Here is a 15,532-nt window from a genome sequence, read left to right on the forward strand (position 1 = left end):
GGTATGTTAGGGGTGTTGGTCTTTAACTTAAGAACCATGAGTATCCATTGAAGGGTTTTTAACAGAGAGGTCACATGACTAGAGTTCCATTTTTTAAAAGATCACTCTGGCTGCTTCATAAAGAACAGATTGAAGGAATATTAAAAAAAAGCAGAAACAGTCTTCCCAAGGGCAAGTCCTGAGGTAGAGACGGTTGCTGCAAAGGAGAGGCTAGGCCTCCCTATGGTTGTGCCTAAGAGCCTCCTCCCGAATGCCTCTTTGTTGCTCAGATGTGGCCCTCTCTCTCTGGCTAAGCCAACTTGAAAGGTGAAATCACTGCCCTCCCCCCTACGTGGGATCAGACACCCAGGGGAGTGAATCTCCCTGGCTACGTGGAATATGACTCCCGGGGAGGAATGTAGACCTGGCATCGTGGGACGGAGAACATCTTCTTGACCAAAAGGGGGATATGAAAGGAAATGAAATAAGCTTCAGTGGCAGAGAGATTCCAAAAGGAGCCGAGAGGTCACTCTGGTGGGCACTCTTGCGCACAGTATAGACAACCCTTTTTAGGTTCTAATGAATTGGGGTAGCTGGTGGTGGATACCTGAAACTATCAAACTACAACCCAGAACCCATGAATCTCAAAGACAATTGTATAAAAATGTAGCTTATGAGGGGTGACAATGGGATTGGGAAAGCCATAAGGACCACACTCCACTTTGTCTAGTTTATGGATGGATGAGTAGGAAGATGGGGGAAGGAAAAAAACAAGCAAACAAACAAACAAACAAAGGCACCCAGTGTTCTTTTTTACTTTAATTGCTCTTTTTCACTTTAATTATTATTCTTGTTATTTTTGTGTGTGTGATAATGAAGGTGTCAGGGATTGATTTTGGTGATGAATACACAACTATGTAATGGTACTGTAAACAATCGAACATACGATTTGTTTTGTATGACTGCGTAGTATGTGAATATATCTCAATAAAATGAATATTAAAAAAAAAGGCAGAGAGCCCAATGTTAGGAGAATTCAGGCAATGTCCAGGACAGAGGTGAGAGAAGCCTAATCTATAGAGGTGATGAAAGAGTTGAAGAAAAGCTTCAAAAGATTCAAAGATATTTAGGAAGCAAACAGACAGGACTTCATGATTAATTGATGCTGTGGATGAAGAAAGAAGATTAAATGCTGGAGTAAGGACACAATGAAATGTTCACCAAATCCAAAACTGGTCCAGCGAGAAAGAAGTAGGGAGACATTTGACAATAGTTTATGATATGAAATCACTCAATAGGTTGACGTTTAACTGGAAGAAATATAAGTTCCTGCATTTGGGTCCTGTTTTAGGTTCCTTGTTGCTAAAGCATATGCGATACAATGGGTTGGCTTAAACAATGGAAATTTATTGGCTCATGATTTTGAGACCAGGAAAAGACCAAAATCAAGGCATCATCAAGGTAATGCATTCTCCCAGAAGACTCTGGCACTCTGGGGCTGGCTGCTGGTGATCCTTGGTCCTTGGCTTTTCTGTCACATGGCAATGCATATGGCGGCCTCTACTGATGTCTCCTTTCTCTTCTGGATTCTGTTGACTTTCTGCTTCTGGCTTTTCCCTCTGGCTTTTTCTCTCTCTCTCTGGATTTCCCTATATTGCCTTTAGTAATAGGTTACTGAAGTAACCTCATCAAAAGGTCCTATTTACAAGAGTTCACACCCACAGGAATGGATTAAGTTTAAGAATACTTTTCTGGGGTATATATCCTTGAACTACCACAGGGCCCAAACACCTGCAGCATGTAGAGGAGAAGGACTTTGGGGTCTGCGCCAACATGAAATGCAGCATGAATCATCAGTGTGACATAGCCACTGAAAGGACTCATGTTATCTTAGGTTGTTTCCCCCCACTCCCCCCACCCCCCAGTAAGAGGGAGATACGTATGCTTGTCTCTTCTGAGATTTTCAGAAGGCACCTAGAGTATGACATATGCAATCTTGGATGTCATATATTCAAGGAATTGACAAGCCCCCACTTGTCTTGATGGTGTCCTGGAAGCGATGGAGAAAGGTTTAACATTGTATAAGCATTTATTTTTGTGTCAGGCATTTTCTGGGCTCTCCCTCCACATGGCCTCTCACTCTTCTTAGCCTTGTGACTAACTCTGTTAACAAGAGGATGGAAACTCAGATAATTAAGAGACTGGCTGAAAGTAGCAGCTAGTAATAAAAAAGGAAAAATTTTAATTCAGGTCTGCCTGGCTAAAAAAGTTAAACCTTTCCTATCATACTTAAGCATCTCCCAAGACGAACAAGAAAGAGCTGATGAAATGACAGGACACACAGCCTTGACAAGGAAGACTCGGTGGAACTTGATGTTCCTCTTCTTCTACTTGGTTCAGATTCCTCATCTGTAAAATAGGGAGAATGGTAGCACCAACCTCATAGAGTTGTTTTATGAATGAATGACATAATGATAAAGCATGGTCAGTCCTCCAGAAATGTTAGGTTTCATTATAATTATTAATGTTTGTTATTATTGAAAGGGAATTGAACCTATTTTAGGAGGGTCTGGAAGATAAGATGAAGACAAATGGGCAGAAGTTATGGAGAAGTTGATTTTGTCTTGATGAGGGTGGGAGGATCTTCCAAACAGGTATAGCTGACCCACGATGGAAGGAGGGGCCTCAGAAAGTCTAGGCTAGATAAGCACTTGTAGAAATGCTGTAGAAAAGACCTGCCCATCAGATTGAGTTATACAACTTCTAAGGGCCTTTTACGCTGAAAGTCTGATTCTACTTCCCCCGTCTGCTCTAAAGTGACAACTTTTGTTGTGACGGGGAGTAAATCTAGGGCACCTGTGCCAAAAATAGTTGCAGAGTAAGGCAGGAGGAGGAGCTGGGGTTGTGCGTATGTCACCCTCCCCTTGACTCACTCCTCATGTATGTCATGAGGCCAGACAGGAGCAGCAAGCAGAGCCGGGGGTGGGGGGTGGGGGGTGCTTTCTGGCCCATCCTTTGACCTTCTGGGCATCTCACCTCCAACGCTGTCCTCCAATGTCAGGGCCACTCACTCTGTCTGGCCCTGGGAGACCTCAGCTTTGTGGCTGTCCCAAATGGAGGGATACCCAACTCTGGTCCAGATTTGGAATTTCAGGAAGTTGTCAGTGTGAGAGGGAGGTCAGTCTTCTGCACTTCAGGCAAATTCTCTCTTGAGAACTTCTGATGTCTCTTAGGACAGAAACAACTGATACTTAGGCCAAAGGACAGCTCCTTAAAGATAGGGGCCATATTTTACTCATCTTTGTATTTCTCAGAGCCTAGTACAAGACCTAGCACATAGTACATGCTCAACAAATATATAGTGAATGAATATGTGAGATAAGGAGTATTTGAATGACAAAACCAATTTATGCATTTATTCATTCTTTCAACAAATATGCATCTCCTAGGTTTCAGTTCAGCTTGGTCTTTACAGGAGACAAGTGCCACTTAATGCAATTGTTGACGTCTGGCCACATGTCCAGGAAATTATCTCCAGACTTGGAAGAGTTCCAAAATGTTGGAGGTAAAATTGGCATTTAAACTCCAGTGGCCAGGGTTTGGATGGATGCAAGATCCAATCAAATACAGAAAAAGAGGGTAAATAGAAATAGTTGAACCATCTTGGTTAAATAAGGTTGGATAGGTCTGGCCTTCGATTGTCCTCAGCTCTCTCCCTCTCTGTGGTAGTTTAAAAATGTGACTGTAAATTCTTTGATACTCCTCCATTCAAAAGGTGAAGCTTAATTTCCTCCTCTTGAGTGTGAGCCAGACTTAGTGACTCACTTCTCTTGAATACAATATAGTGGAAGAACTGGTGTGTTACTCCAAAGTCTAGGTTATAAAAGGCGTTGCTCCTTCCTCTCTCTGTCTTTTTCTTGGATCACTCACTTTAGGGAAGCTGTGAGCCTTCTCAAGCAGCCCTATGAAGAGGCCCAGGTGGTGAGGAACTGGGGTCTCCAGCCATGGAAATGTGCTCTCAGCTATGTGCCTTCAGTTGACAGCAGCCTTGGGTGCCATCTTCACTGCAACCTCAAGAGAGAACCTGAGCCAGAAACACCCAGCTAACTGCTTTCAAATTCCCGCCCCACTTGTAGGTAGATAGTAAATGCTTGTTGTTTTGCACCACTGATTTAGGTAAATTTTTGCAGCAAAAGTTAACTAAGAAAGATCTTGATCTCATTCTTGGTACCAAATTCTGTTATCAGTGAGGGTTCAATTGGAGAAGAGTCACCAGGAGAGAGTGATGGATTTGTTACCAGGGGTTCGACCTTGTACAATTGTGGGATCTAGTTAAATGGTGTCTGAAATGCTGCTGTCTTCACTGAAGCTTGAAGTCTGCAGGGAAGGGCAGACTGATGTGGAGTGGAAGAGAGCAAGGACACCAGAACCCAGAAGAATAAGCTGCAGTTTACGAGGATGGCCTGAAACCCATGGCTGTTCTCACCGCCTCCAATGTTGATGAAGTGGAGGTCCTGCAGGAGAGGCTGGTGCTGTTTGTCTTAGAGCCAAATGCACCTGGCCCAGGACCTATTGCTGCTGAGGCGAGAGCAGGGCATGGTGGAGCAGTGGCAGGTCATGAGACAGCAGATAAGCAACAACATGTGTGAGCTACATAAATTTCTGCCCTGCCCTTCTAAGCATAAAAACAAAACGTTTCTTTCATCCTCCACATCTCCTGTGAAAATATCTCCTGTGGCCCACTCTGACCAGTAAGTGGACACAGTAAAAATCCACCACACTCTCTGAAGTGGTCTCTTCCACATCTACGGTTTTAATTATGACCTGTGTCTTGGTGACTCCCAAATTGTATCTAGCTCTATCTTTTTCCTGTGCCCCAAACAAGCCATTATCCTTAAGGAGATCCCCAGAGTAAAGACGAGAAGATCTATAAATGGAAAGATAGCATGATATAATGGAGAGGTGTCAGAAAGTTATGGGAAGAGCCAGGGGAGAGGAGTGTTTAAGAAGGAGTTGGTTTGCAATACTGAATGCTGATCACTGGAATAGCTAACACATATTTGAGCTCTTGCCGTAGGCCAGGTGTGCTGCTGAGAACGCTCCATCAGTTATCTCATTTATTTCTCACAACAGTTCTCCAAGATGGGTACTAAGATTATCCTCATTTTATAGATGAAGTAACTGAGGCTCCAAGGAATCACACAACTTCTCAAGGTAATATAGCCAGGACATAGCAGAGCTAGGATTCAAACCCATCATCTCAGAACCCAGAGCCTGTATCTTGAACTTCCCAGAGAGATCAAGGGAAAGATAAAATAGGGGGTATATACAAAAGTTATGAGAGCTCAGAAAAGCGTACCATCAGCTCTGTTTGGGGGAACTGAGAAAGGTTTCATGGAGGTGACATGTGAGCAAAGACTTAAAAGACAATTATTTGCCAGGTGGCTAAAGAAGAGGAAACAGAATTTTTAAGGACTGAAATGTTTAAAGCTGCAAGACGCGTTTGGGAGATGGCAAAAGGATTGTCATGACTGGATCTGTGAGTCAGGAAATGATGGTAGAAAATTAGAGTCAGCACGATCAGAATCGGGAAGTCTTTCCAGATATGCCAAAATATTTAGCCTTTAGCCTATAGGCAGTGAGGCACACACAAAAGTTGGAAATGACACTGGTCAGAATTTTACTTTAGAACAATCACTCTTGCAAGTATATGGTGGAAGATTTAAGGGTAGGTCACTATTGGAGGCAGGAAGACCTCTTGTTAGGCTGTCAGAATAATGTATGTCAGAGAAGACGGGAGATGGAATTCAGGTAGCAGGGGGACAGAAAGCAGGAGACATATGGGAGGATACAGTTGGGGAAATTAGCCAACACTGGAGGCGGGAAGGAAGAGAGAAGTCAAAATGACTGCCTGGGTGACGGGGGACTGATGATGTGCAACTCTGAAAAAGAAAATTCTAGAAGAGAAGCAAGTGCTGGGTAGGGAGAGGATGTATTTGGTTTTGTATTTGTGGTGCCTTTAAGATATCCAAGAGGTAGTTGGAAACGTATACAGTATTCTTTTATTTTCCTTATCTTTGATAAATAACTATGGGCTTCATGACTCTGAGCCTTATCCCTAAAGGATAAACATTGAAAATGCCCCCAAAACAGGTAAGGCCTTTCCAGTGCTGAAGGTGATACTAAGGCTCACACGTCTCCTTCGCAATCACTCTTCCCTTTGGCCTATCCTGGAATGTGAGCTGTTAAGCTGATGGGAGGGGATTGGGAAAGATGGAGTAATTACTTTCAGGGTTTAACTCATGATAGTGGATTTGGGATAATGTGGATTATAAAACCTCTGGTGCATGTTGATTGTACTGAAATAGCTTCATGTCACCATGTTTCCTATTCTGGTGACGTTTTTACAACTTGAAGTCAGAATATGTGCTATGGTCTCCGAGCCAGACTGAATCCCAACTTCTCAGTATAATCCTGAGGACTCCAGGGAGGCCACGGGTAATAACCTTCTCAAGCCATGACATTATAATTTTCCAACGGGAGGCCATGTGCTTGTCCTTCATTGTCCTTGGTGACGTGGGAGGCAGAGTGGGATCTGGGGCTGTTTGATGTGAAGATGGACACAACTCTTGCTATACTTGTTTGCATAAGAGGTCCCAAGCAATAAAAAAACAACAACAAACAAAAACCAGGGAGCACATGTGATACCACCAACTCCTGGGAACTCAACCTCTGAAATGGGGACTGCGATTTTTTGTCTAATTAGGGAAGAAATGGAAGAGGATGAGGCCGCCCTTTGGAAGGCAGAGCTGCCTGCAGTACTGCCGAGTTAAGAAGAGCAAGACGGCAGGAACTCTTCCCCAGGCAGGAACAGAGACAGAGTGAGAGAAAGGCAGGAGAAAGAAACAGAACGCTTCTGAGACACCCTGGTGTTTCCGCAGGTGGTGGGAAATGGGAGAGAGTTGACCACTTCATCAAGGGGATAGAAAGCATTTCAAATGGAAAACCACAACACAGCCTTCTCCTGCTTCTGCCAGCACGGAAAGCTGTACAGAGGTTTTGCCATACCAGTGAACAAGGCTCTGCACACTCATCCTCTGAGGTTTCAGCACCTTGGAGAGCTCAGGGACAAGGGTGTAGACCTCTATCTGTTGTCTTAGGAGAGGAGTAAAAAAAGTCTTTGCACAGACATCCCTGGAACTTTCAGCTTCTCACCAAGTCCCAAAACAAAGGCAGCAGCCACTTTTCTGGCTGCTGCCTTATGATAAAGGCCTAGCTTCCAGACCTCTGCTTTGTGGATCAGTCTCACCTCTAGGGAAAGACACTCTCTGTCCTAGTAATGCTGTGGGCAGATGGCCTGGACTTGGCAGCCACTTCATAGGGAAGCTGTTTTTCTTGGGACACATGCTAAGTAAAACTGCTAAGCTTTGGAACTAAAAAACAGTACAAAATGAACTACCCTTTTGTACTGTTTGGTTAACAATGCCTCTGCACAACCACATGAAGCAGGCAGGGATGGAATTAACTCTCCACTTTGTACATATGCATGAGAAGTTAGGGGAAGAATCAAAGAAGTGGGGTGCCTTACCAAAGATCACACAGCTAGGAAGTGGCCAAGAACCCAGGCTTCCTGAGCCCTCTTTCTGATGCTTGTTTATTTCAAAATACTTATTGATCCCTTACAGTGTATGAGGATTAGGGATACAGATGCAGTTTTGTCTGTACTCTATTGGAATCTTGGTAATAGAGAGCATGGTGGCAGAGCCGACAGATGTGGAGTCCAGCTGACATGTGCTCTCCTCTTCAGTTTCACTATGAGCACCTGGCTCTACAATCTTGAGGATGTCAGTTCAACTCTACAAGCCTTGGTTTCCTCATATGAAGAATGGGAATTATAATTCCCTCTACTAGGAAGTGCTCTAAAGATTTTTTAAAGTCTCTTTATCAAGATGGGTTAGTTTAATGCACTTTGAGAAATTTGGTCGTAACTCCTGGGAAGATCAGTAAATAACTCCGTGCTCTGGTAGCTCCACTCCTAGCAGAATATTACAGGGTCTTGTGAAAGGAAACATATTTTTTGTTTTATCCTCAGAGTTATCACTAATTTAACTGGCAAGAGAGAGATTACAGCTGTTCCCTTCCCCTGGTCCAGAACTGTTTGTTAATTACGTTTGCTTGGTTGTCTGGTCATCTGGCTTCAGCCAGCAGAATCTTGGGGGGAAAAAGAGAATTGAGCCATTCTAGATAACCATATTACTGGAAGAAGCAAATGTCCCAAGTCACAATCATAAATTGCTCCTAATTAGGAAATAATTATGCCCCCAAATGGGGCTACATGGATGTGAACGCATCTCACAAATTGCCTATTAGTTTCATAGCACTGATGGTATTTAGTGCCACTTCAGTTAAAGGGAAATGTGTTGGAAATGGCCCATCTTCAGTGTTCCCAAACAGGGAAAGGCTGGGGTTGTGGAAAGGCTCAGAAGACAGGGAAGGATCTACCCTGTGGAAGCAGAAGGAAAACACTTACCTCTTGAGACTAGGGCAGGTACCACTTCCTCCCAGAAGGCCAGGGGGCTTGGCAGCCATTTTTGGAGCACCTGGAAAGGAATGTTCCAGACTTACCGAATCATGGGAAGGCTGCAATCTATCTCAGGCACCATCTGGAAGGGCCTCTGTGGGAAGCCACCATCACCTTAAAGGTTTTGCAGTAACCGTTAGACGCTGATCCCCTCAGGGGTGTGGCCTAGTTCAGAGTAGGTAGGTGTGTGGGTTTTGAAAGAGTGGTGAATTTTCTTCGCAGCTGCCTGAGTCTGGCCCTATGGCCTTGTGTGTGACTTTCTGGGCTCCAGCATTACTTCTGCATGGCCTATGAACTGTTTTGTATACTATATGATGAGTCCACAGGGTTGGCATACAGGGCATGCTTCCTGAATTGCCCCTTGAATATCACTGAGAATTCTCATGTTGAGGTGAGGCAAAGGGTATTTGTAACTCCCGTTGAAAATGAACTTCGATCATTGCTATATGGATCCATCATTCTGAGGGAAAATGAGCCCATTGCCACAAGAAATGCACCCCAGAAGCAGGATGGTCTGAGAAAGGAGCCCAAGAACTGCTTATTCTAACCAAAAGCATCCTTCCAGCTATCCAATCTCTATGCATCATCACACTTTCATTTATTTAGTGACACTCTTATCTATCATCTTCTCCTTCTGTCTATCCAACTAAGCAATTTTTAATCAATCAACTGTTATATATCCATCCATCCATCCATCCATCCATCCATCCAGTTTTTCATCCATTCAGTGTAACTTTTCTTGGATGTCTTCCACATACAAGCTCTGCATTTTATGCTGGGGCTTGAGGAGTGAATGAGATAAACAAAGACCCTATTCTTATTCAGCAAGGAGGATATACAATGAACAAACAATTAAATGTATAAATATATGATAAAATTTCAGGTAGTGATGATGAACACTATGAGGACAAATAAAGCACAGTAAGAGCACTGGGTGAGAAAGGTTCCAATTAGGAAAGAATAGTTGGAAAATGTCTCTCTATGGATAAGACATTTAATCACAGCCATGAATAAGATAAGGGTAGAAGTAATAAAAATATCTAGAAGAATTTCCATGGAGAGATGATAGCAAGTGTAAAGTCCTGGAGTGCCTTTGTTCGAAAAAGTGGTGATGATCAGTAAGGCTGGTACAGAGTAGTAGCGAGGTAAGGAGGGAGAAGGGAAGATCAAAATTAGAGACTGAGGTCATGATGAAGAATTTGGATTTTATTCTGAAGGGAATGGAACGATACTGAAGGCTTGAGAGTAGTTGAGTCACGTGATCTAATTCATGTTTTTAAAAGATGACCTTGGCTTCTGCCTGGAGAATGGATAGAAATGAAGACAAGAGTAGAAGCAAGCAGACCAGATGGAAAATTATTTCCATAGTATAAATGGGAGATGATGGACTGGGGTGATAGGGTAGAAGTGACGAGGATGTGTATTGAAAGTCACACAGACAGGGCTGGTTGATGGATTGGATTTGAGGGGAAAAGGAGGAGTGAAGGATGATTGCTTGATATTTGGCCTGAGCTGTTGGGTCCATGGGGCAGTGACATTTCCTGAGAGGAACAAACATTTTTCTGCAGGGAGGATCCTGACTACTTTTAAAGACATGTTCAGTTTTGGTTGTCTTTTAGATCTCTAAGTGGAGACCCAAAATTTAGAGATGGGGGTGTGAGTCTAGAGCTTACAGGGGAGGTCGGACTTGAATTTAAGGATAATCAGTGAAGAAATGGCATTTAAAGTTATAGGACTGGATGGGGTGAGGTAGACAGAAGAGTGAAGTAAATCAAGAACTGATCCCCAAGACACTCCATCTATCTCCCCATCCATCCCTCCACTCATCCACCAGCCTACTCTACAATCTAGTTATCCTTTACCATTCAAGAAGCTTAGTAAATGGCCCCTTTGTGTCAGACACTGGGCTGGTGCTAGGATCCAAAGTGAAAAATTTTATAACTCCTGATATGGAAAAGCTCATACCCTAAGTAGCTTTACTATAAAAATAAAGCCTGCTTAATCATTTTATAGAGGTGTGATCATGGAGAAGGGCACAGCTAATTCTGTTGTTTGGCAGAAGCTGGTAAAACTAAGACAGGTCTTAAAGTAGGATTAAGAGTGACTAGGGGGTGAGGAGGGGTCCAGGACTCCAGGATGAGCGCTCACGGTCTCTTTGGAGGGGCACAGAAAGAACTGATGTAGATACAGCATAAGGTATGTGGCAGGGATTGGAAAAGCTTTGTGTGCTGGGCAAAGGAAATCAAGCTGTTCCATGCAGGATCCAGCTGAAGGTTGTAGGTGAAACAGAGGCAGAATTGACATGGTTGGATTTGGGTTTTAGAAATGCTTCTTGAGCAACCACATGGAGAATGGTGTTGAGATGGGGTCAAGCCTGCAGGTGTGGGACATACACGATCGAAGAGGTTCAGGCCAGGGACAACCACAAAGTTGGTGGGTGAGAGGAGAAATTCTAAAGTCAGGTCATGAGTTTGCCCCAATTCCATGCTTCCCTCCACAGCTCGGCAGGGCACAAAGGGGGAAAATCAAATCATTTCCCTCTTGCACAAGTAGTAAGTCTGCCTGAAACATTAGTGAAGCCACGACAGCAGAGACGACAACAACAAACACCACAACTCCATTTCTCATTTTCATATCAATTGGCAGAAATTATCTTTATTAGAAAAATGAAATTTTCCCGTATTTACATTTTTACACCATGTGACTGGGCACTTTTGCTGCCTTGGGAGTTATGTACATTTCAGTTTGCACACACGTTTCAAACCCCATTCCTTAAAACAGTTAACACGTTGAACAAAAATAAAAGACATACTACAAGAAGACAACCATAGAATACACTTCCTCTATCACAGGAAGGTGTTAAGCAAAAGTGTCATTTTGTAGCTATGCTTGGAATTATTTAATACAGTTATTTAGCACTTCTTCATGCAGTGGATTAAAACATGACAGGTATAAACTGCCACAGTTGGTAAGTGAACATCTATTCCCGAATGAAAACCACTGAGCAGAGCACAGCTTGCTTTGGGCTCCACCATACAAGAGATCAAGCCACCGTGATGCAGGGTTTGAGCAATGTTTCAGTGTAGATGTGAATGGAAACCCTTTGCATATGGAATTCAATCCCATCAACATTGGGTTAAAAATGGACTTAGACATCAATCTTTAAAGTTATTAATTCAATTACTTTCTTGTGGGTAATGACCAACTTGCGTATTATGCAATACCTTAAAACATGAGTGAAAAATGAATGGTTCACCTTCTTTCTCTGAGTAAGCCATTACTTATGATTTTTATGATCTATTTCGTATTCAAGCTACCAATTAACTCACCTAATTCTTTCTGAATGTTCAGCTCGAAATATATATACTATATATAAAAACAAATGCCCAAACATTCTAGTGTGGGATCAACTGGAATGAATTCCACTGACTAAATAATTTGGCAAGCATAGGCTTTAAAATTTGTTTTGGCAGTAGAATGAACAAGATTGACATTTTTAATGAAAAACAACTGGTAAAGAAGAAAATCTTTGGGGACCCTCAGCCTCAGAAGGCATCTGTCCCGTATTTAGCCATGTAATTAGTTGCATGGGGCAGTTTACTGGATTTTCTATGAAGATGTTATTCTTGACCTTATTCATTACTTGAAAAAACTCAGGCAATTGACATCCTTCCCCAGTGAAAAATTTGGGGAATAAGAATGCTACAGGGCCACTTTCATCTTCCCAAATCCATGAGAATTTTCAAAGATACCTGGCTTTGACACAACATCTGGTCTGAAATGTCTATTTCTGAACTGGAACATTTCCTTAGTGATCAGGGCCCCAGAGCTGTATCCTCAAATTCAATAAATGTTCAGGTTTTTTTTTTTTTTTTTTAAATAAAATAAGTTTAAAAAATCAATACTGTTCATTCACTTGAATTAGCTTGACTGAGAATAGAAATGATTCGATAAGTCTTAGATGGCTAATGTAAAACCTCAATTGAATTCAGAAGGCTATGATTATTTTTCATGGAAAAACCAACAAGGTTTTTGTATTTCTGGACCTTCACTATTTGCTCAGCTATCAATAGACTTTGATTTGAGCCCTTTAAAAGCTTGAAACAGCAAAATGTCAGATCAATGAGAAGCATTTAAAATGCCAAAAACAAACCGATGTTTGCTGGAGAACAATTAAGCTTATTAATTTAAAAGGCAGCTGTGGTATTGGCTATGTCTTATGTTAATATCCTTTTGAAGGCTCATCTTAAATCTTTCCCAAAGGTGCAAGCACGAGAATTAACTGGAAGAGGTTATAACCCGGAGCTTCCGCTAATAAGGAATGTTCTCGAGTTGTAAATGCAAACTTACTGTTTCATGCACACGGTAAGTAAGAGGGACTTATGAGTGATAATCTCAGTTTCATCTTGTTTTCTGCAGACGGCTGACACTTTATTTGAGGAAGTTAACCTGAGGAATGACTCTTTAAAAAAAAAAAAATTGTTTCTGGCTCCTTAGAGAATTGCATCCTTTGAAATACAACCCAAGAGAAGAAACACTATTGAACAAATTCTGCATAGCTCAACCTCCCTGGGACTTTAAGAGTCTTAAGTGACTTTTACTGTCAGCTCTGAAGATGTAGATGGCTAGAGCATTTCTCGGGGACCAGGATAAGGTGCTTACATTACAGTGACCCTCTAGAAGGATGAATTCACAGATCCTCCCAGAGAACATTCCTTCAAATCCCAGCTCAGTTTCCTCATCCATAAAATGGGTCTAATGTGCCCCATCTCACAGTAAATATCAATTATGGGAAACAGAAGCTGTTGGCACTTGTTAGGAACTCAGAACACAGGGGCAGGGGGTGTGAGAAAGCAACGTCTACAATGCCTATAAGACATGAATTTCTACATCATTTTGGGCGCCTAGAAAGCCTAATGAAAATATTCCAATTCAACGCTCTTTGGTGGAGCAAATGGCACAAACATTCAGTGGCCCAACAGTTACCCTGATGCCAATGAGCACAAAAGCATCTCTTAGGCAGTTGGAAAAAATAAAGCAGACCACAAAGAGAGCTAAAGTCTTCTGGTTACCCAGAGCTCTTAATCATTTATGCAGAAGTTCCATTTCTTCTTCCCTGCCACACTTCCAAGCCTCTTTGTGTCTGCTCGGCAAAAATAACCAAATACATATGAAATAGGAGGGATGGTCAATTGCAAATAACTTGGCCTTTTCGAAAATGGGCCACGATGTCTGGGAGAGCTTAAATGGAGGGTTGCAAGGCAGTGTGTGCGTGAACCCACGTACACTGAGCACATACTATGCACTTACATTGAATGAATTAGCCCTGATGTCGACTGAGAAAAGGTGATTAGGAAGGGGATATTTAAGATTAGGCACATGCTAAGTAGAGAAAATAACTGTCCCCAGGAACCTGGAATAATGCTGAGTGCGAGCACATGGGGGGCAGACAACCACAGTCTTTGAGTCTCCGAAGGGACTGTGAGCAGAGGTGAGATCCCAAGAGGAGTTTTTGATCCCTGCAAAACCAGTCATTAAGGGGTAGGACACTAGCAAATTTCCTCTCCATGGAGGGCCTGGGGACCCTGGAACCACATCTCTTTCTGACACTTCTGACCTCCCGGGAGGAGATCAGGCACTTCACGAATATGTCTGGCGTTAGGGCTTTATTAAGAAATTCGTGTGACAACCTGAGGCTTTGTTTCCTTATCTGTAAAATGGGAGCACTCATACTTACTTCCTAAGGTTATTCTAGCATATGTGTAGAATATAGTACACGCACAAGGTAGATGTATCTTGATGTTTCCAAATTCAGGGTCTGACCTTGGAATGTATTCATTTGGTATGAGCAGGGGATCTAACATTTCAGTAATGCACCAAATGGGATGGGCAGAGAAAAACAGCCCCTTCCTCCCCATCCCACCATCCTTCCTGAAATCTACCTTGATCCCTTTTGCCCCATTTTTCAAAGGAAACTGACGCCTTCTCTTTTAATGGCCACAACAGTAGGCACTGGATTCTCAATGAAGTATTCCCCCCATGCCCTTCCCTGATTCGGCCACACCCTGGCTTATCAAAAGCGTTCTTCAAAAGCCAAAAAAAAAAAAAAGGCAATGGGAAGCTTGGAGGAAATGCCTAGAATTCTTACATCAGGGCATCTTTTATAATCCTTTGAGGATTTTTTCAACCTTCCCTTGAAGCAGGTTACATAAAGCAGAGTTGGGAGGGGGCATGAGCAGCGGCATGAGGGGGAACTTCTCTACCTGCTTAACTGCTCCTGAGTTTCCCAAGTACCTTCCCAGGCACTTAAAATAATCAAGGGCATTTCCAGAAGCACGAACTATATTCTCCAGTGACTTAAAAGTCCAAGGGAGGGCTTTTCTTTTTTTTCTTTTTTTAAAGGTTTTATCATGAATCGGATAATTTTTATTTCCTGGAAATAACTTTATTTATCATTTCTACTTTTTACTGTTTGTTCTGTTTTGCATTTTGTGGGTCATTACTTATCTCTTATATTAGGGAACTGAATTTTTAGACCATAAGCTACTTATGGGAAGATGCTGTATTTTATATTCCTTTTGCAACCATTCCTAATCCCAAAATGGCCTTAAAAGGAGAGTAGACACTCAGTTGGTCCTATCAGCTGATCAGATGCACCTTGTTCATCCTCAGTGTGTGGGAAACAGAACACTATTATATCAGTGATCCCTGCCAGCTTTCACCTTTGGTTTTAAACTATATCCTTTGTTGATTCATCCCATGGAAAATGTTCCTGAAAAAGAGTTTTCTCTTGTCCAAGGCTCTGAGGCAGGGGGTGTGGGGGAGTTTAAAGGAAAACAAAGAGGGATACTCGGATCTGTGCAGGACAAGGGGCAGAGAAAGCCAGGTCTGTCCTGTGAGGTTCTCTGGCTCTTATCCCACAGGCACTGGCGGGCATCCTCGCGGGGGTAAAGGGAATGGAGCCCAAACATG

This window comes from Choloepus didactylus, chromosome 21 (genome assembly GCF_015220235.1).
Source record: "Choloepus didactylus isolate mChoDid1 chromosome 21, mChoDid1.pri, whole genome shotgun sequence".
Lineage (NCBI taxonomy): Eukaryota > Metazoa > Chordata > Mammalia > Pilosa > Megalonychidae > Choloepus > Choloepus didactylus.